Consider the following 22,022-nt stretch of genomic DNA (forward strand, 5'->3'; position numbering starts at 1 on the left):
CTTGTCGGTAACTGCATAGTTTAACTCGGGTGCCGAGAACTTTCTGGACCAAAATGCTACTGGGTGAAGCTGGCCAGTTTCAGGGTCCTTTTGAGACAGGACAGCTCCCATGGCTAGACTGGATGCATCAGTTCCCACTATGTATGGAAGTTCAGGGCGTGGGTGCTTTAATACAGGTGCGGACGTGAATTTCACTTTCAGCTCTTGGAAGGCATTTTCAGCTTCTTCAGTCCACCTAAAGCGTTTATTTTTTCACAAGAGTGCTGTGATGGGATGTACAACATGTGAAAAATCCGGAATAAATATGCTGTAGAAATTGGCAAAGCCAAGCATGCTTTGTACTCCTTTAACTAAACTTGGTGATGGCCACTTAAGAATTGCGTCCACCTTTCGTGAGTCCATTCGGACTCCTCTTGGGGTCAGGATAAACCCAAGGAATTCAACTTCTGTGGCATGAAAAACGCATTTTTCCAGTTTTGCATATAGTTCGCTGGCGCAATTTCTCAACGACTGCTCTGACATGCTTCACATGGTCAGATTCTGAAGAGGAGTATACTAGAATATTATCGATATATACGACAACACAAACATCAATGAGTTCACGAAGGACATAGTTCATGAAGTATTGGAAGGCTGCTGGTGCATTGCACAACCCGAAAGGCATCACCTGGTATTCGAATAACTCATACTTAGTGCGAAAAGCGTCTTCCATTCATCGCCCTCTTTTACACATACGAGATGGTATGCCCCCCGGAGATCTAGCTTAGTGTATATGCAAGCGTCCTTCACTTGGTCTAGTAGTTCAGGGATCAGAGGCGATGGGTATCAGTTCTTAACAGTTATCTGGTTCAATGCGCGGTAGTCTATGCACGTTCTGAGGTCACCTTCCTTTTTGGGCACGAAGAACAAAGCTGAAGATGCAGGGGACTTGGATGGGCGAATGAAGCCATTAGCAAGGTACTGGTCTAAGTATTGTCGTAGGTGAAGGTTCTCAGGTTCCGTAAGGGCATAGATTCTGCTACAAGGGGGTTGTGCACCGGGTATGAGATCGATTTGACAATCGTACGATTTGTGAGGTGGTAAGGTGTTTGCCTGTTCTTTTTGGACGACATCCTGGAATTTTTGCTATTCTGGAGGTAGTTGCACGACTGCTGTGGTTACTGGGGCCAGGCCTGCGTTCAGATTTTTCTTTGGGTAACAGGTTTGTGCACAATTCGGGAAGGTTATTCTCTTCTCTCGCCAATCAATACAAGGATTATGTGTTTCCAACCAAGGTATCCCCAGTATTATTTGGAACTGTGGGGCTTTGATTAGATCAAACACAATAGTCTCTCGATGCCCATCCTGACCCAATAGTGTCATATCTGCGGTGAAATGAGTTACAGGCCCAGAGGCAATTTCAGTTCCATCGACTGTGGTGATGACATCTAAGGTGGTTTTTTGGCAGAGAGGCAGATTCAGCCTGGAAGCCAATTCGTAGTCCAAATTGTTTCCTATGGCCCCGCTGTCAATGTATGCCCTTACTGCGTGCATACGCGATGGCTGCCTTGGATCTATGAGGACCATTGGTATGATGAAATGCGAGGTCTGAATATCCTTCTTCAAGCTCGGCAAGCGGACCTCTACGCTTGTCGGGCGTGGCCGTTTCCTAAGTCTGACTCCATATGGATTTTATCAGCAGCTCCTACCACCTTCTTGGGTGGTTTTACAGGGCAATCCCGTAGAAAATGCCCAGAAGTTCCACAATATAGACACAATTGCATTTGCCGTCTCCTTTCTCTTTCCTTCTGGGTTAAGGGTCCTTTAACCCCTCCGATTTGCATGGGTTCTGAAGCATCGGCTCCTTTGGGGTTAGCGTGGGTCTTGACCAACACCGGATTCTCAAACTTGGCTCGATCAGCCTTTCTGTTCTGGGGGTGCAGATAGTGGTAGTATTTTTAATGGGTCTTCATCCTTCTCCAACCACGTTAACATTGGTACATACATTCCCCAGGTTGTCCAACATCTGTCATTGTGTTCCTGTATGGCGGTAGTGTTTTCTCTCATTATCATGTTGCTCCCAACTACTCCTATCTGCCACTCATCGTTCATATATACTTTTCCAGTTATCACTATAAGGGGCCTTTCCCAGCACCCTTGTTCTCCAGGTGTTTCACTCGCATACCAATCGCATGGCAGGTAGTCCAGTGTAACCTTCTTCGTTTCTCCTTTGTCGGGCCGTCAGTGATGTACCTAAAGGCTTCAGTGTGTAGGCTTCTCTTGTGGTAGGCCGAGTATGTTTTGAGGAAATTGTTTTCGTATGGATACGTGTCCCTTGTCTTCCATTCTATTCTCACCACCGTCCCTTGGAATCATCCTCTTGTCTGGAATAGTGCTAAATATATCAAGCATGACATTGTTTTTGCTGGTACTTCTGTAGCAACAAATGTTCCTGATGCGCTCATGGCACACGGGATCAATGAGCAAACGTAGCAGTTGTCTTCCGTTGTTTGCTTACCAATTTTGGTCATGTGCTTATACCAAATGTTGTTTGCAACGTGTGCTGAGTCTGTATGATATGTGTTAATTTCCTTCTCTTTTATGTATGTGCTGCATTTCACTCTACTACCCTCACCTCTACTGCTACTTGTGCCACCTGATACTGTACCTGTTGCAACCGTGGAAGGGGCTATGTTAATCTTAGGTGCAGCCATAATATTCAAAGCATAGGTGTTCTGCCATACAGAGGCAGCCAATAAACCAGTAATTACCAACACACCTAATAGTTTTATTACAGTCACTAATCTCACCGGCATTTTGCTCTTACCTTTACTGTGGTCCTGCAGCTTATTCTTGCAACGGTAAAGTTGCCCGCCTGAAAATTCTGAAGGTATGCGTTGTTATGGTTAGTAGTGTTAATTAAGCACTCCCTATCAGGTAATCGTTCATTGCCCAGGCAAAAAGCTGTTCCCACATTAATCTCAGGGACCTATCCCTCAGAGCTGGTAGGTGTTCATGAAGATGGCAAAATGAATGATTGCTCTATAGCCAAAACAAATGCTGTCTAATACACACATACCCTCCTTCTTTTCAGATATTTTGGTCTCCTTATGTGGTATACAAATTTGTGTGATAGGGCTTCAGGGTTATTATCATCTGCGGGCAGCATTTACTCCTGGGGAGAACACCATGTTAGTTATTTAACTTTCTAGACAATACAGTAATATGCGGTACCTGCATGTACGAGAGAAAAAGAAAAAGAGAACATACAAGTGTTTATAGTGGTGTATGCAACACTCTACTTCATCATTTAATGTCCTTTACTCAATGGTGTGATGGGCAGGGTGGGGCTGAGCAAGGTTTTCTTTTGTTTGGGAACTTGTAACCATGGGATGGGCTAGGGGTGATTTTCCGAAGTCTGTTAAGAAATCCGCGGCTGGGGGTAGATCGGAGTCACAATTGTCCTCTTTGGCTGTTGCTTTGTGTTTGTCTGCCGATGGTGCTGCTGATGATGTCGTCTGCACGGTGGCCCTACTGTCAACACGAGGGCGGGTCTTATAGTTATAGGGCTTAACGTCGTGAAGATGAGTCCAAGTGTTTTTACTTGCCAACTTTACTGCTCGAGAAGCTACTGCCTCTACCAAGTGTGGCACCGTGAAACAGGGTTCATTCCACTTAAGATCGAAGTTCCGGAGGAGAACACTGTCACCCTCCGTAATTTTACACAGTCCTTGCTGTTCTTGTTCTTCGGCTGATTCTTCGCGTTGGGTGTTCTTCGACCTGCCCCGCATGCGCTCGAGCTGTTGAGAGATAAAGGCGACACTAGTAATCAAAGAAGACACATATTGATGCATATTACCAAAAAACATTTGCAGAACCTTCGTTGTCAGTTAGTGCCCTTGATGCAGGCGTTAAAGGAAGACGCATTTGACGACCAGTGACCACCTCGTGGGGGGTGAGGTGGTGGTCAGAACCTGGTCTGTTTCTCAACTCAAATAGTGCCAAGGGGAGGCAGTACAACCAGTTCTTCTTGGTTGTCTGCTGAATTTTTGCTATCTCTTCCTTTAGGAGGCCGTGTAGGCGTTCACACATGCCATTTGCTTGCGGGTGATATGCACATGCAAATTTGTGCTTTATTCCCAGAAGGGCAGTGATGTGCTGGAATAGGTCATTTGCGAAGTACGGGCCGTTGTCTCACTGGAGCACTTCACATACGCCCCACCTAGGGAAGACCTCTCTCACTAAAAACTTGGCAGCTCTGAAAGCGTCTGTGTGTGTGCAGGGCCCAGCTTTGACCCACCTTGAGAAGGGGCATACTACTACTATCATGTACCTGTGTCCTTGGCATACATTGATCATGTCAACATAGTCAATGTGAAGGTGTAGGAAGGGTCCTTCTGGCCGGGGTATAGTACCTTTTATCACTTGCAGCGTGTGACCAGCTGTGAACTGTTGGCATGTTAGACATTTGCTGATGAAACTTGGCGAGGTGGGAATTTAAATCGGGACAAAACCAGTTTTCATTAATTTGTGCAGCAATCATCTCCTTTCCTGTATGTGCTGGATAATGTAGCTGAGTAAGTGCAGTTTTTAACAGCGCTAGTGGCATAACTACTCTTCCAGTGTTATTCTGTCACCATAAGGCATCCTTAGGGGACATTGTGCACCCTCTTTTTATCCACAGTTCCTTTTCTGCCATTGGAGCAGATGCCTGCAACTCCATAATCTGTGTTGCGGGGAAATGTGTGTATCCATCCTTCATCAACATTTGTCTCGTCTTCGACCTCCCCCTCCCTCTCTCTGATTCTAGGGGAGTCAACAGTTCACCAAAATACACAGCATGTTTTGCGTGTGCGTCTGCTACTTCATTACTTTTGAGATATAGTCATCAACATTGGTGTGTGCCTGGCACTTAACCAATGCCACTTCTTGGGGATTGTTTATTACTTCTATGAGATCGGCTAGTAGGAGGGCATGCTGTACTGGGGTACCATCTGCTCTCCTAAAACCCCTTCTCTGCCATTTAATTAATCCCAAATGTATTGTTGATGTTACATATGCACTATCGGAATATATGGTGACCTTTTTATCCAAACTTTCTTTCAGCGCCAGAATCAGTGCCACTAATTCTGCTGCTTGGGCCGAATAATGCTGTGGCAGTTGGACACATTTGACCAGGACATACAGCAAATCTTCCGTCATTTTGACCACTGCTGCTCCCGTCCTCCTTACTCCATCTGTCTGGTCAATAGTTGAAGACCCGTCAATATACATTATCTCACCCTCTTTTAGTGCCTCCTCCTCAACCTTCCTTGTACAGGAGTATATTTCAGTGGTTTGTGTGCAATCATGGGCAAAAGTCCTTCTTCAATTACTTCTGCTAGGAATCTGGCTGGATTTACAGTGCTGCACCTAACAATGGTCAATTCTGGTCTAGATAAAATTATTTCATAACCTGATGCTCTTTGTGTGGTCAACGTAGATTTGGGTTTGTTTAAAATTGCGAAAAGTGTGTGTTCCACAAATAGTGTAGTTGAGCACCTCATTGTTATTGATAATGATTTTTCCACCGCGAATGCGGCTGCTGCGAGACCTTGTTCACAAGGGAAGTGACCTAACATTACAGGGTCCAAGTGACCACTGTAAAATGCTATTGGTTTGTGTCCCATGCTTGTTTTCTGAGTCAGTACTGCCTTCATTACTGCTGAGTCGCAATGTGAAAAAAAGAAAAATTGGTGCTCATAGTTTGGGGTGGCCAGCACGGGTGCTGAGGATATGGCTTTCTTCAGCTCATCAAACCCCTCTATCATTTCTCTTGTCCATTTCAACTTCCTGTCCCCCTGCTGTGCTTCCCTCAGTGCTTCAAGTAGGGGTCCTATGTATGAACTGTAATCAAAAACCCATGCTCTGCATTAATTACATAAGCCCAGGAACTGTTGCAGTTCTCGCACCGTTTGTGGCTGTGGTGTGTTCTTTATCGCTTGTGCTCTCTGTGGTGCTATGTGTCTTACATGCTGGGAAATTAGTTGGCCAATATATAGTATTTGTTCCTGCCAGTACTGTAACTTTTCTTTGTCCACTTTGTACCCCTTTTCAGCCAACACTGTGAGCATTTTTATTAAATCTTCCCTGCATCTCTCCTCAGTGGTGCTGCAAATCATTATGTCATCGACATACTGCAGCACTGTGCTTTCCATTTCAATGTTTCCTAAGTCCATCTGTATTACCCTGTTGAAAATTGAGGGTGACTCACAGTACCCTTGGGGCAACCTGGTATGTTTCCACTTTGTGTTCCTATATGTGAAACTCGTGAGATCCTGTGAGTCGGGGTGCAGAGGTATGGAGAAAAAAGCATTTTTGAAGTCAATTACGGTGAACCGTGATGCCTCAGCTGGTATTCCATATAGTATTGTAGCCAGGTTTGCTGCTATAGGGTACTCTGCCTCTACTATGTGGTTCAAGGGTCTAAGGTCCTGGATGAAGCGCCACGACCCTCCCTTTGCTTTGCACACTGGGTAGACAGCCGTGTTGCATGTTGATTCTGATGGTACCAATATGCCATTATTTATCAGGGCTGATATCGTCTCATATATGCCCTCATCTGCCACCTTTGATAATGGGTACTGTTTGACTTTAGGAAGGATTGCTCCCTTCTTCAATTTTATTCTTACTCTCCCAATGCTCTTAATACATCCCACGTCATATGGACTGGTGGTCCACAAGGATGCTGGAACCTTTGCCATGTCTTCCTCATAAAATGGTACTGGGGTAAATGTGGGCGCTTCAAGTGCCATGGCCATTTTTAGAATCACTTGCTGGTATGTCACCTTCAGCCAAATACCAACACTCATCATAAACACCATCACCTCTTCTCCCTTGTCATCTGAGAAAAGCTCTTCGTCAGACACCTGCGTAAGTCTGTACCCCTCAGCCAATGCTATTACTGTTCTCCACGCCCTGCCCTCCCTGTCTTGGGCATGAACTGCGATGTAATCTGAAGTTGCTATGATGCTTTCGATGCTTACTGAAATCACCTTCCCCTCTTGTTCATCTGCTGGTATCTCTGGCCTGAATAAGTATGCTGCTGGTCTCCTCCAAACCTTGCCCTCAATCCCTGGCATCCATGCGAATGCCATATCTGTCCCGTACTGGAACATTTCTCCATCAACTGGCTCAGCTCGAGCTACTGTTTTACCACAGTAAGCTTGCAATATTTGCCGTGCTGTGAGGATGTTTATTCCTGGTGTGGAGCAAATTATGCCATTCTCCGCGAAGGATATGGGGCCTCATTACAACTCAGGCATCAAGGGTTAACGCCGTCGTTAACCCTTAACGCCTGATTCCGATTTTAACGGCTGCTTTTAACTAAACCGCCTTGGTGCTAATTACACCACCGTAATTTACGGTGACGTAATTAGCGCCTTCCCCACTCCCATTATGCCCTATGGGGCAAAAATGGGAATGGGGAAGGGTAAAATGGGAAATGGGGATTTACCGCCCCACTCACCTTGGAATGGGGCGGTAAATCCGCCATCCACCATGGTGTAAACATAGTTTACACCATGGTGGTAAAGTTGCCGTACTTACCGCCTGGGTCGTAATGACCCCCATAGTCATATTCAATCTGCTCATAATGTCCCTCCCAAGTATGTTTACTGGCGACTCCCTTGAGTATAGAAGCGGGACGGACATTCCATTCACTCCTATAGATAAGGAGATGTTATCAGTGAAGGGAACCAACCCTCGAGCCCCAGAGAATCCTTGAGTGTGCATGGCTTCACCTGACATCTTAAATTTACCCTCCCTTATGCATGACCTGGTTGCCCCGGTGTCAACAAGGAAGGAAAACTTTTTGTCACCTATCGTTACCTGTATGCGTAGTTCCTCCGCACAATTGGATGTTACCGACAGGATGGGACACATCAAGGACATCTGTGGGCTGGCCTGTTGTGGGTATAATGACATACCACCCCCGGTGTAGGGGTTGTGTCCTAATATCGTCACTCTACCCAACTGTGTTGGTGTTAGTGGTGTGTCAGTAGTTGTTACCTTACTGTCCTGTATTGGGGCTGGTTGTGGTGCTGGATGCATCTGACGTTGTTGTGTCTCTACCATCTGTTGCTGTGGTGATGCGTGACCCTGTGTCTGTGGTTGTGGTGCAACGTACTGCACTTGTTGTTGTTGTGTGGCATTCTGTTGCATCCCCTGTTGTTGGTACAACTGTTGCTCCCCCACATGTCCTTGTTGTCCTTGTTCTGCCCATGCTATGGGCCTTACTCTACATGTGCAGGACATATGTCCTACCATTCCACAGACCCAACATACTGGTGGTTCCCTGGCCTGCCATGGGAAATTGCCTGGGTTATCTGGCTGCCCATTGGGGTAGTGACCTCGGAGCCCTCCCACCTGCTGCTGCATGGGCTGGGTATATCCCCTCCCTCGCATCATACCGCCCCTTCCCCGGAAGGTGCTGTAATAGCCATTTCCTAGTTGCACGTATCCCCCCCCAGCAGTGGCTGTGTATAATGTGGTGGGCTGCGAAACCTGCTGTGGTATTGTTTGTGTTGGTTGTGGCAATTGGGCAATTTGTTGTTGTCTTGTGTCTGGTGCTATCACTACTGGCACAGGTGTCTGTGCTACCGCTGCTGGTGTTGTAATTAAGGCACCTTCCATTGAATATCTGGTCAGTTTCTTCTGCACTAATTTTGCTTCCTCTGCCTTCCGATCTTCTTCCTTTTGCTTCATCTTTTCTTGCCATATTCTACAGTGGTGTATTATCGTTCAGTTGTCTTTGTACTGCCTCTGGGAGTCCCTGTGCTAGTATGTGATAGAAGTTGGCTGGTGTTTTATCCCACTGTTCCCGAATTTCCAAGCATCACTTCTCCTGAATCTCCTGCATGTAATCAACAGGATCTTCATTCTCACACATTTTGCGTGAGGTGATGGCTCCTATGTCTGATGTGTCTGGGTGCTGGACCCTCAGCGCCTGCCATAGTGCATGCCTACAGTTGGCGAATGGTGCCCCATCATGTGACGTGTCTGTAGTAGTAACTCCCGGGAAGCCCACCCTTTTCCAGATGTCATCTGCTGCATCCCCCAGTATTGATATTAATAGCCCCTTCACATCACCCACCGCTAACTTTTGTCTGCAGTGTGTTTCTCCATTTCATATATCCACTTCCCTGCTCCCCCGCTTAATGATGGGAGTCTACATTTTATGTTTTCCTTATCAGAATGCTTGCAGGGAACATATTGTGGTCTTACCCCTCCCCTTTCCAAAAGTGGCATTAAATTGTAACCCTTCTTTTCCCCCCGTAACGGGGAGGTAGTGTCGGTGTACTCATCTTCATTCTCTGTGTCGGGAGGCTCTGTTATCATATCTATTTTACCAGTACTCGTCATATTCTCTTCCACAGTCTTCCTCCCTTTCCTATTGCTGTCTTGTTTCACCGCAGGTGTGTGTGGTCGTTCTTCCTGCCTGCATCGAGGGAGATCCCTAAGCCTGCCGATGTATGGCGAGTGTTCGGGCATGGGCGTGGGTGGGCGTGGTGGACGTGTTAGTGCAGATGTTGCTGCTGGCATTGTTGTTCCTGCTACCTCTCTTACCTGTTCTTTACCTGCCCTTTCGTCTTCCCTTATCCCGCATGTCAATGGCGTTTTGCCGTTTGCGCGTGTGAGGTACAATTTATCTAAACTTTCCCTATTGCCGCTGCTTCCTCTTTTTCCAATACCCTCATCTTCTTCACTGCATAACCCGTCCAACAGCGACAACCCCCATTCTGTTCTTTTCCCTCCCACTGTCACTGTTTTTAAATCTATTAAATCCATCCCTCTCTCTTCGCCCTGCGTCGAGGTTGTGGGAATCTCCACGTCCTGGCGAGTGTATGTTCTCACTCCACGGCTCATCTTCTTACCTTCACTCTCCTCCTCCTCCAATTCCTTTATCTCTCCCCCAATTTCCTCTCTCTTCTTTTTTAGTTCCTCCATTACCTCACTACTTACCCTTGCTAATATCCTTTCTTCCTCTTCCTTTCTTTTCCTTTTTTCCCGTTCCCGTTGTAATATGCTTTCTATTACTTTACCCTCTTCGTATTTCCTTGTGCTTTCAGATAATATTTTCTTCTTCCACATCTCCATTTCCTTTTCCCTCTCTTCCTCTCTTCTTTTCATGTCACGCTGCTCTGCACGGGACGTCCTTTCTGCTACTGCTTTCATCCTCTCTACCTCCCTCTTCTTCTCCTCGGCACACTCTTTCATCCTCTCCCACTCGTCCCTAGCTTCCTTCTTTTCTTTCCTTCTTCCCTGTGTCTCTTGCTCGAACTGCCTAATCAGTGCACTCCGCACCTCCCTCAATTCTGCCAACCTTTCCTCCAACATTTCCTCCTCCTCCTGTGACAATTCTCTTTCCTTCGCCTTACTCACCTCGTCCACTACTTGTGCACCGTCCTCCTCATCCTTGTACGCTCTTCTTACGGCATTCTCCTCTTCTCTAGTTAGTGTCCACCGCAGCTTTAAGAGCACCGGCGCAGCTACCCATTCGTCAGGTCCTATGTTCGTGATGTCCTCCTCACTTCTCTTTCCCCCTTTCCGGCCCATCTCTGTGGAACTTCAACCCACCGTGCTTGTTACCTCCCCCCTCTGGTAACTACCTGTAGCGGTATATGGTGGAGGGCTATAGGTGGGGTTTGAGTACCCCTTAGCTGCCATCAACTGCTGCCTTGCTGCTTCTCGTAACGCTGTCACTGGATATAACCCACCGTCCTCCTTCTTTACCATCTTCGCTAAAGGCGTTTCTTCTATCCTTTCCTTCTTCACCTCCATGTTACGTGTGGTGCCAGGTCCTTTCCCCTCCCCTTTGTTCTTCTGATTGTTCTGCGTATTTTTAGTCGCCGCACCCGCGCTCCCCTCTTCTTCCTTAACTCCTTTAACCTCCCTTGTCTCCTTACTCCCCTTCTCTTCTGTGGTCCATTCCACGGTAAACATACCCGTTGGTCCTGGCCTGCAACCCTAGAACATCCTCCACAAGTTAAACATCTCCACATGATGAGCTAACTTCTTCCCCTTGTACGTGTTGTGTATGTGTGTCAGTAGCATGTGCTGGACATATGGGTCAAAACTGCCGTTAGGCGGCCATGGTGTCGTCATTTTGTTGTCTGTTCCTTGTGTCCATGCAATGCTGTATTTGATAGGTTTCTCCCTTTGAGGTGATAACGTCTTACAGATATGTTGGAGGGGGGTAGTTAGAGTGTCCCCCCACCCTCTGGATCCTAACTCGCAAGACGTGGTTGTACTTCATGATAACACTTTGCAATTGCAACCTTCTTTACCTTGCGCCGTAATTTGGGGACTTCTGATCATCCGCTGAAAAGCAATTAGGTTCACAAATATACAGTTCTCTTTCTCCCTTCCTTTGATATCACTTGTACGGCCCCTTTTCACCGCGGTACACGAAGCCCACTGCGACTGCGTGCCCTGTGTGACGTGCTTGTACAGCCGTCCCACCTTCACTCTCCACCTTTTAACCACCGCGCTCAACGTGACCGGAGTTCTCCGTGCGCGGCCACTTGTCACCCTCTCACTTCTTCCCTATTGAGGGGTGCCGGCGCTACCCGCACGCGACCTGCCCACCTCTCCTACTCCGCCCCTCTCCCTGTTGTTTAACTCTCAGTCACCTCCTGGGCAACCAGAGCGAAACACCGAGCAGCCGCGGTGTCCTATGGTATCCTACAGATGACGTCACCAACATTGTTAGCCTATTACCGGTAAGAACTTTTACATTAATAAAACACGCAATGTACTTTAACTCTTTGACCCCATCAACCTCACAGCTGTCTTTATGGTACGCCCGGAACAAGGGAATCGAGAATACAACTCTTATAATCAGACTGCGCACACAGCGTCGCCTCGCGTGTGATACGCCCCTCACCTCGGGAGCTTAACCAGCCAATTATCTTCCACATTCGGCAACACTCTAGCTACCTCCTACGGAGAAACGTCATCTACCTAACGAGATTCAACACCCAATTAGTAGGTATCCACATCTACTCATTGACCTAAAAGAGCAATTCATAGGAAATCCACACCCCTTCCATGCATGTTTGCTTGATCCGAACAAATCAGTGCCTTCTAACGACCACGTGTGGCACCTTTCGGCTCCACCCACCTTCCTCCGCGACGCAGTGGGAGACGGCCCTCGTGCCTGCCTTCACCACTGCTCGCCGACCTGTCGTCACTTGGTATTCAAATCCTTGGCACACACCGTAAATACCCCCGCCACTCTTTTCGCAAATTCTCACCCCTCCCTCACAACATTACATTGCTTGTTAGGTGTGCCATACTCACCAAGTTCCCTTAATGCACCCCTCCAAGCAGCTCGCCACCTCCCCTCGTCTGGACTCATCCGGACACTCGCCAACCGCGGGCGGGATACTTCTCAATCGGCTCCCGAGTGCCAATAATCAGATTGCACCGTCCGGTATTCTCGCAGTTCTGCGATGGTCCTGTAGTCCTCAAAAGGGGGCAGCGGCAGACGGGGCTGCGCTGCCGGGCCGCCTCGCAACGAGAGGTCTTGGAATAAAAATACAAGGGATAGATCTCAACAGATCTCAGCAGTGCCTCCCACTTGTCGGGGTGATTATCCCGGAGTCAGCAGAGCCGTCCGCGGACCTCAGGGCTGGGAGGCCCCAACTCCTCCCGTGTCCCCAAAAATGAGTATGAGACACACACAAGAAGCAAGGCTAAGACTGCAGTTTATTGCAACGGCAGGGACGGGTTTCTCGTATGCATTCAAGAAAGCGCAAAAGTCACTCTCAGGGAGGGCTCGCAGGCCCTTTTTTCTACAGTATGACGCTCTACCTGCGTCACCTGAGAAAGTTAGCACAAAAACCTATCGCCACTCAGGATTGGCTCGCCGAGTGGTAGGGTTAGTATGGTTATCATATAGAGAAAGTTGTTATTGGAAGGGACCAGATCAGGTTGTATACTTGGGCTGTCCCTAGCATTTATTACTTCAGAATGGCAACAAGGGGACCCTTGGTGGTTGGCTATAAGAAACAGCATAAGTAGTGAGTCCCCCTGTGTTCTGATTGGTTCTCCCGTGAGCCCCCAAGCCTGGGACCATCGTCGTTCCCAGCTTGCGGTGTACCTGTCATTAGCAACAATGTGCAACTATGTGTTTTGTACAAACAACGGGCAGGTCTGCTCATAGGCTCATAGGTGAGTCGTTCCCGTTGCTGTAGGTGCCCATCTTGCCGCTTCGTTGTTGCAACCTGTGAGATCCTGGCTACTTCTCTGTCTCGGAGACTTGGCACCTTGTCAGTTCGGCTTGGTCACGTGTGGAGAGACCGTGGCTGGAGCAGAATTATGAGCATTTGATTTTAGTATTCTGTGCCTTGAGGCTTAGCAGTTGCAGGTATAACCTTGGCGCTGGGCTTTCAGCGTGCGAGTTGCAACATTATGGCCTTGGCTGTGGGCGCTCGATAGGGGCTTGTTCTTCCTGATCAGCACTTGTATTCCGTTCTGAAGGGGTTTTTGTTTGCAAGGCTCCAACCTGGGGACTCTTGCTCGCGGCCTACTCGGGCTCAGTTCATGGGTTCCGGGTGGTCGTGCAGTGACAAATCATCATATGCAGCACTAAGTATACATGATAGCGTCTTGTAGGGATAGGTGGCAAGGAAGCGTCAGCAAGCATATCCACGATCTCTTCAGGCGTCTTGCGTTTCTGCGGTGCTGTAGAAGGCCTATGTGAAAAATGAAAAAGAGGCGCGTCCATGAGTGTGACGGTCCGCTACGTCATAACACTGAGTATGTTCTTCGTGTAGGTTGGTGTGTGAGTGACCAGTGTGCATGGTGGCACGTGTGCTTTTGTCTGTTGGCTATGTCGTCATGGCATCTCTAACGATGTGGATACTTGTAGTCATTGCTCTAGTCGAGTTCATCCATGCTGCAGGTATCATCTTGAGCCATGGGGCCTGGTGTTGATTTTACAGTTGGGCATACTCCTCTTATGTGTAAGTTCTTGAACCAAGGTATTTTTCCGTCTGGAAAATAGGCAAACTCATCTTGTGGGGGGTGTCTGGGCCGTGATCCCATAGGCCATGGTCTGGATGAGATTGGGGGGAGGATGTTATCCCATTCTCCCACTTCAGTGCACCCCGGATTACACGTACCCGCTCGCCCCAGCTACATCGCAAGAAATGCTCACTCGCACTCCCCGGAATACATGTACCTCACTCGCCCAGCAACATCGCATGACATGCTCACTAGCACTCCTCGGAATACACGTACCCTGCTCGCCCCAGCGAAATTGCGTGTATAGCTCACTCACGTACCCCCAGATTCGCACACCAGTGTGGTGAGGACCCACATTCACCCCCTACAGGCAACTCACACCACAGGCCCCCCCACTACACTCCTGATCATGCCCTGCAGGCAGCCCAACTCCCCTGATCATGCCCTGTAGGCAGCCCACTCCACAGGGGACAAGCCTACACCCTTGTCCATGACCAGCAGGCAGCCCACACCACAGGGGACCACCGTACACCCCTGGGCATGCCGTGCAGGCAGCCCATCACCACATAACATGACCTGCAGGCAGCCCACACCACAGTGGGGACTTTTTCCACACAATTTTCCCCGCGCAGGTGGAGTATGCATATTCAAGGGGGTGCCCGGGGAGATTTTCATGCGTTTTGGCTGCGGCAAGCGGGGTACCCGTATTCCAGGGGGTTGCGCGAGTACATTTTCATACGTTTTTGCTGCCGCGAGCGGGGAATGCGTATTCAAGGAGGTGCGTGAATAAATTTTCACGCTATTTGTCTGCCGCAAGCGGGGTACACATAGTTTTTCATGTGAATACAGTGTAGCGGGCCTGTAAACTGGTCCAGGGTTACCGCAGCCCTTTTTGTCGCGGCATTGGGGATTTCAATGGCTTTTCCTTGTGCAAGGGGCATTCTTGGGCGTAACTGGCGCTGCGGGATGTTTGCTGCACCACAGCTACAAATGGCTTGGAAAATCCATGAATACACGGTGCGCCAGAATGCTGTTTAGTGCACATGGCTGGCACACGCTGGTGCACGCTCCCTCTCTGCGCTGCCCGCGTGCACTGCTTCTGCGCTGAATTCTTTGAATTACCCCCTCAATTGTCAAGGGAAAACTGATGGGTTCCATGTTATTTCATCGCGGGATGTTTTTTTGCTGGGTTTTTTACTGCACATGTTTTAACGAAAAACCCCATTGAATGTATTTGGAATTATTTTTGGAGGTTCCCCCCAACCCCCATTCCCATTCTGTTTTGATCTATTCCCAAACACCCACATCCCATATGTATAATTTTCTAACCCCCCCAAAAAAAAAACATTCGATGGGTTTTTTGGTTAAAAAATGTGCGGTAAAAAATCCAGCAAAAAAACATCCCACGATGAAAGGACATTGTACCAACTGATGAAGAGGTTTGAAGATGCAAAGAAAGAGGCCAGATGCAGATCTGGGGATCAGTGCGTTCTCCAGGTGGATGGGGAGAAGGTGTGGTTATATGCAAGGCACATGCAACACAAGGAGTGTACAAATTAAGTGTAGAAAATGAGGAAAAACTGTGCAAACCTTTATGGCCAAAGATTGCAAAACTTCTGGCATGGGTCGAAGATAGAGGAGGTCCATTGTAGATTGTGCCTTTGGTTAGTGCAGAACTATGCTTCAGAAACAATGGCACGAGAAAAGTTGGAGAAAATCAGCAATGTGGATGAATCTTTGATGTGCCAGGTATGAAGGACGGGATTGCAGTGATAATGGATCACTACTGGGCCTGTGGATCCAGAGTTTACATGAAGCTGCCTAGAGATTGGGGAGGACTATGTTCTATAGTGATTGTTCATGTTCCGGCATTAGTGACCCCTCAAGAAGAAGGGATCTATTGAGCTCCTGAATTGGATGAAGGCGGAGAATTATTTCTCAGCCAAGTCAGTAGAAGCTTTTGATACTATCCCATATGAACATAGACTGTTTATTAAGTCTTCATCAATATTTACGATAATCTTCATGGCCAAGATTCAGACGGATGCAAATAGTAAATGGTTACAAATAACTAGTTGGGAGCTTTTTCAGACGATCAACACCACCAAAAAAGGATTCAATGATATCAAGGAGGAGCTGAGAACCATGGGATTGATGACTCTGCAGAACAGATATGTCGTGGACATGATCACATTTATGGATTGAGGAGTTTATGCCAAAATCGGAGAATCATGTTGGTCATTCATACCTTCTCATGATGATGAGAATGGCACCTTGACAGAGGACATAACAATGCTGACAAACCTACACATCAAGATGCAAGACAAAGTGGAAGACATTGGTGATGACAGCTGGTTTGGATCGATCTTCTCATGGGTTCCACATTGAATGGTGAATATTTTCAATCAGGATAATAATTGCACAATGCACAAAGACTGCAAAGAAGGCAGTAGGAATGAAGATTGTTATTGATGTCGAATCAGGATTAGAACCTAAGGAGCTGACAAATGAAGAAATCAGAGACTACGTGAAGACCAGCATCCATGCACCTGAGGGAATGAAGTTCCTGTACCCTAAGTATCACAAGAATTAATTGGGGAGATGGATCTACTGCAGCCCAAATGGACAATGCATGCTTATGACCTGGAGTGTTGATGAGCATGTGAAATCAGCAGGAGGCCTGAAGGAAGTCATAAAGTTATAGGTCACAAAGAAGAATTTCTTCAGACGAGGCTGTCTTGGTGTGAAGAATGATGAGGGAGTGGTTGATGAATTGCCCAAAGGGGGAGTGTAGAGGAGGAGTCAAGTACCCCCACTAAAAGCTCCACTCACATGCTGCCTATATGTTGGGAGCTGAAAATTGCAACACGAGCAGTGCCAGGTAAGGATGCCTGTACTGCAGAAAATCATGGAAACAGGGTATCCATTATGAAAATCCTATATGCATTCACAAAGAAATAATGACCTTTTGGATAAAGTCCCGGAACAAGTGTTAAAATGAGTGAAAGAGAACATTGGTGACGTTATGCAGAGCAGACAATTACGCACCTGGAAAAGATGCATGAGGTAGAAAAATATATACATTCCTTAAGCTCTGAAGAGAAGATGGTAAAGATGAGCAACATTTCGGGCTCGAGATGAAGATGCTCATGTTACAGAAATGCTGAATAATATGTAAATCGGTTTACACTTGTACAGACGCAGTAACGCAAGTAGACAAAGTAATCCTAAGGCTGGCTACATAGTGAATAGTTTTGCGGCAATGCGCCTGTGTGTAATACATAGGAATGTATAGAACCTGGATATTCCACAGTGTGCTTTAAGCATGGCTGAATCCCTGTGATTGGAAAGAGTTTTTTAGTGTGGCGTAGTTGGAAAATTACTGATGGCGAGAGAGAAATTCAAGAAAATCTTGGCTGGCCCAGCACCAAGAAAACAAGGCCATTGTGAGCCTGGGTGTCCATCCAGTAGTTACAGTGAACATGAGAAAGAAGCAAACTTCTGTTTGAAATGGAATGTAAAAACATTGATATTGTCAAGAGTTCATCATTTAATAGAGTTAAATGCTGCAAAAGGCTTGAAAATGTGGTCTCCCAGTCAAATGGTCAGATCAAAACAGACATTGGGTCAAGCTACACATAAACTAAGAAGATACTCCCTTTATTTCTCAGGCACATAGAGCTTCTCCAAGGCCATGTTCAAAGCCTAATTGACTGGCAGACTGCAAGAGTGATTATAGATGTGGGGTAATTGGAATGGGAGGCATGATCATGCTTACCGTCCATGCACCTGGAATGGTAGCCTGCGGTCTGCTAGTGTTTGGAATCTTCCAGAAGGATACAAAGGTGCCAAACCAATGGTAGTGGGTCACATATCAGAGAGCCCTATAGGACGTATAACTGAAGAAGTGCTGAGTATTAGTATGACACGAAAGATGATTTGCACTTCATATGGGCTTAGTTGCCCACCTGACAACAGAGACCCAATCAAAACCCCGTCGTATGGAACATAAACCTAGATCTTCCCTGTAATCCTATCACATCCCCAAGTAGGTTTTTGTAGTTTGCCACGTAGTGTGACATCACTTATGATGAGTTTTTACTATAAAGGTTGTGTGTTTTATTAAACGCTCTGAGAGAAATCGAGCGAACATCCGTTGATGTCCGTTGTAACTCCCTGTTTTAGACAATTGGAAATAAAACAGACATACTTTGCCAACTTCCTAAGTCGTTTCATTATTGATGCTTGAGTAACTTCTGCATCCCCATCCATCTCAAAGTATTGCTACCTCATCTTAAAGGGCCCTAGGTCACTGGGTTCAATATGCTAACAGTAGTACGGAGGAAGCTTGCTGCTCTCTGGAGCTGCTCAAAGTTGCCAAAGAGCTCTCCATTTATTCTGAAATACCAACCAATTAATCACTAAACCCACAATCCCAGTGTGATGGTGTTTTTTTTTTTTCTCAGAGAAGATTGAAGGGATCCAACAGGCTAATGAGGGAAAACATGTACATAAGCAGGAACCAGCGCCACTGTTTAGCCACCCGATGGGAGCTAGGTCTCCTGGCCCTATGGGTGTCCTTCAACTAGGGCCAATTGATGATGCAATCACAGCAAAGGCCTTTAAGTCTCTTAAATCAGCGTCACCCGCTAACCCAATTTCCTTACATATCCTGAAAGCACTTCCTCCTAAGGTTATTGCTCTATTCTCAGAAGCCTTACAACACTCATTTTCCTTAGGTGAGATTCCCGCTCAGTTGAAGCATGTCCTGGTCTCACCGCTTTTAAAAAAACTTAACCTCAAACGTAGTGTGGCTGAAAACTAGCTCCCTATATCTTTGCTTTTGGATATGATGAAGTTGATGGAGGCTGTGATTACACTTGCATTTTATAATTTCATGGAGACCAGCAATTGTTTATACCCATTTCAATTAGGTTTTCACCCATCAATAGGCACAGAATGTGTTATCCTTTCTCTCCTGGATGATCTGTCTCTTCTCCAGGACCGCAGAGAGTTTTGGGTGCTGATCCTTCTCAATCTCTCCACAGCTTTCAACACTCTAGATTACAGTATTCTGGTGTCCCGTCTGGAACAAGCCTGGGTTGAGGGCTCATTATTAGGATGGTTCAATTCCATTTTAGCAGAATGCACGCAATCGGTCTCATTTCAAACCTGCCACCCCCCTCCACAGACTCTCCCTTTTGGGGTTGCCCAAGGATCGGCTTTGTCCCCTCTTCTGTTCAATCTTTACCTTGGCCATTTGCAGATTTTATTGCAAAGTTTGGTGTTCTTTTCTACATCTATGTCGATGATACACAGTTACTGTTTCTGTTAGATTCCCTATCTACCGATCCCCATGCTCAGCTCAGTAGCTGCCTCTCTGCTATTGGTAAGTGGATGGCCACCAATTGGCTCAAATTAAATGGGAAAAAAACTGAAGTGCTGATAGTTGGCTCGCAGTCTGATGCAGGCCCTTGGGGTTCTTAGTTTTGGCCGGACACCCTCAGACCTTGTCCAGTGCCTAGTACATTTGAAAAAAGCCTGGTTGTGAGGCTCCTGTCCAATGGGTCCAGAGGAGCCCAGGTTATAGCAGTCTGCAGGCCCAGTTTCGGCAAACTAAGCATCTTAAGATAGATCCTACCATTGTTGCCACCTACTAGCCGTACTCAATCATCTCGGCAATAGTGGGCTCACTTGACTACTGTAATGCAATCTATCTGGGGCAACCTAAGTGGCAGATACAGCGGCTACAAATACTTCAGAATGCGGCATCCATGCTGGCCCTGAATGCTCCTAGGCTCACCTCTTCTGCAATGACTCAATTGGCTGCCGGTTTCTGCCAGAATCGAATGTAAGACTCTCTGCATCACTCACCAGGCTCTTCATGGGGGGTGGTGGGAGTTCCCTAAGAAGGAAGATCGACAGGTACTGCCCTACCAGAGCTCTTCTCTCTTCTGCTCTGGGTCTCCTTAGAGTGCCTATGTACCAGAGTGCTCGAGCGTTCCTTTTCGGTTCTTGCTCTGACTTTATGGAATCGGCTTCTGCTCTCACTGCGTGTAAAAGAGGAATACCTTCCATTCCAGAAGGCACTTAAAATGCATATTTTCTAACCGGGCATTGGTGCACTGATAAATCTCCTCTGAGTCCCCAGGTGCTCGTCTGGATCTCTTGTGCCTAGATGTCCTTGGGCCTTAGTTGCGCTCTACATGTTTTGTTACATTACATTACATATGAGAGGAGGGTAATAGTTGGGAGAATGAGCGCACGTGCCCCACATGTACGCTTGACTTGTGTACTGCATGAGCAGACATAAACCATTTGTCCATGTCTATGTTAGCTACTAGGAAGGTTCAAAATTCACTTTCCATTAAAGCTGCCATGCAACTCTCAAGAGATTGCAATGTATGAGATAGACAATGGCGATTGTAAACTGCAATAACCATTTTTTATAATTCCAATCTAGCACTTTTATGTTTGTGATGCCAACAACTTTTAGTAGCACGGTTTTGAATATTGAGACCCGAAAGCCCTTCTGAGGGCAGGCGCCTGTCCCAGGGTTCCGGTACCAGTGCCTGTAGGGGAGGTAGGCCCAGAGCCCCAAAAGCCAGGAAGCGCCCCCCTAAGACAGGGACTAAACTGTCCATGAAACTGGAGCAACGAGATTACCAGATAGTGTTTAATAATGGCTCTGCATGAGCAAAATAATAGGAACACGGATGCAAAACAGTTGTATCTAGTTTCACCTCTCAAGAAGTAAAATAAAGAAACCTGAGACTCCCAGGTGAGGGAACATCATTTGAAAGCACCAACACATACAAAGTATTTTGTTGTCTTTCTGCAGACTGAAAAAGTAAAAGCACAGGTCACCTTTGAAAGTAATAGGTATTGTGCTCTTTCCCCGACCAGCATAATGGGTGATGAAATGTATGAATTTTCAACTAACAATTGCTTGTCTTACCAGAGGGTTCCTTTAATATCAAAACATGTGCAGGCCCACAGATGCACACAGAAAGCAGCAGGCAGCTTCAGACAGCAGCTCAGGGGAGGGAGGTGGAAACACACATATAACTTGGATCATTTTGAAGTCCAAAATGTTGTCTGGCTTTTTTAGAGATTCATGCCAGCTCCCTGAATTACCACCTGACTACGGTTGTTTGGCCCAATCAGGAGACAGCCCCAGAGCCATCACACAGGTGCAGCCTGCTGCCTTGAAAGTATGCATAAAGGTAGAGCAGACACCAAATATAAGCAGCCAGCCGAGGCATAAATGTAGGGCATACACTAATGCGCTGTACGCTCATTTGCTAATACACTCTGATGCCAGGCATGCATGTGACCCACTCGCCTATACGACATACACTCATGCTATATGCCACATTCCCCACAAACAACACTGAAATAAAATACGATAAAAAAAAGAATTGAGGTTACTCTAACAAAAGTAAAATCTACAAACAGTAAACGTAACAACAACAAGGTGCAAGCACTTACGCTATACAATAAAAAATTCAATCATGAAGCGTGAAGTGTAAACACTAACTGGTAAGTACCTGGAAATTGGGTTAGTTAGAAAAGTTGGCCTGCACATGTTTTGGCTACAGACACTAAGTAAACAAAATATAGTTTAAAAGTGCACTTTTCAAGTAAAGGGTTAAGGGTAAAATTGGTGATCCACTCCCAGTTGCACCGCACTGGGGATTATCAAAGAGAATCGAAAGCTAGAACTCCACTACCCACATCCAGGAAAGGGTAGTGACAGTGACCGTACTATACACCTGTGCAATACCTGTGATGCTCAGAATAGCTGGGGACACTTAAGTTTGTTGTTAGTCTTGCAGTAGAGGTGCCAGGGGTTGTAGGTGCTGTGGCAGGAAAATGTACTGGGTCTGGCTAGAAGGTGGTTTCAATCTACAGTTCTCAGAGTGTTCCAGTGGACTTGCAGCAAGATTGGTAAGATGACCTGGCACAACAGCCACAATGACTCCCACAATGAGGATGGATGCCTACAGAACAACAGGCAAAGTGAAGCAGCA

The sequence above is a fragment of the Ambystoma mexicanum genome, chromosome 5p (genome assembly GCF_040938575.1).
Source record: "Ambystoma mexicanum isolate Mex_15411 chromosome 5p, UKY_AmexF1_1, whole genome shotgun sequence".
NCBI lineage: Eukaryota > Metazoa > Chordata > Amphibia > Caudata > Ambystomatidae > Ambystoma > Ambystoma mexicanum.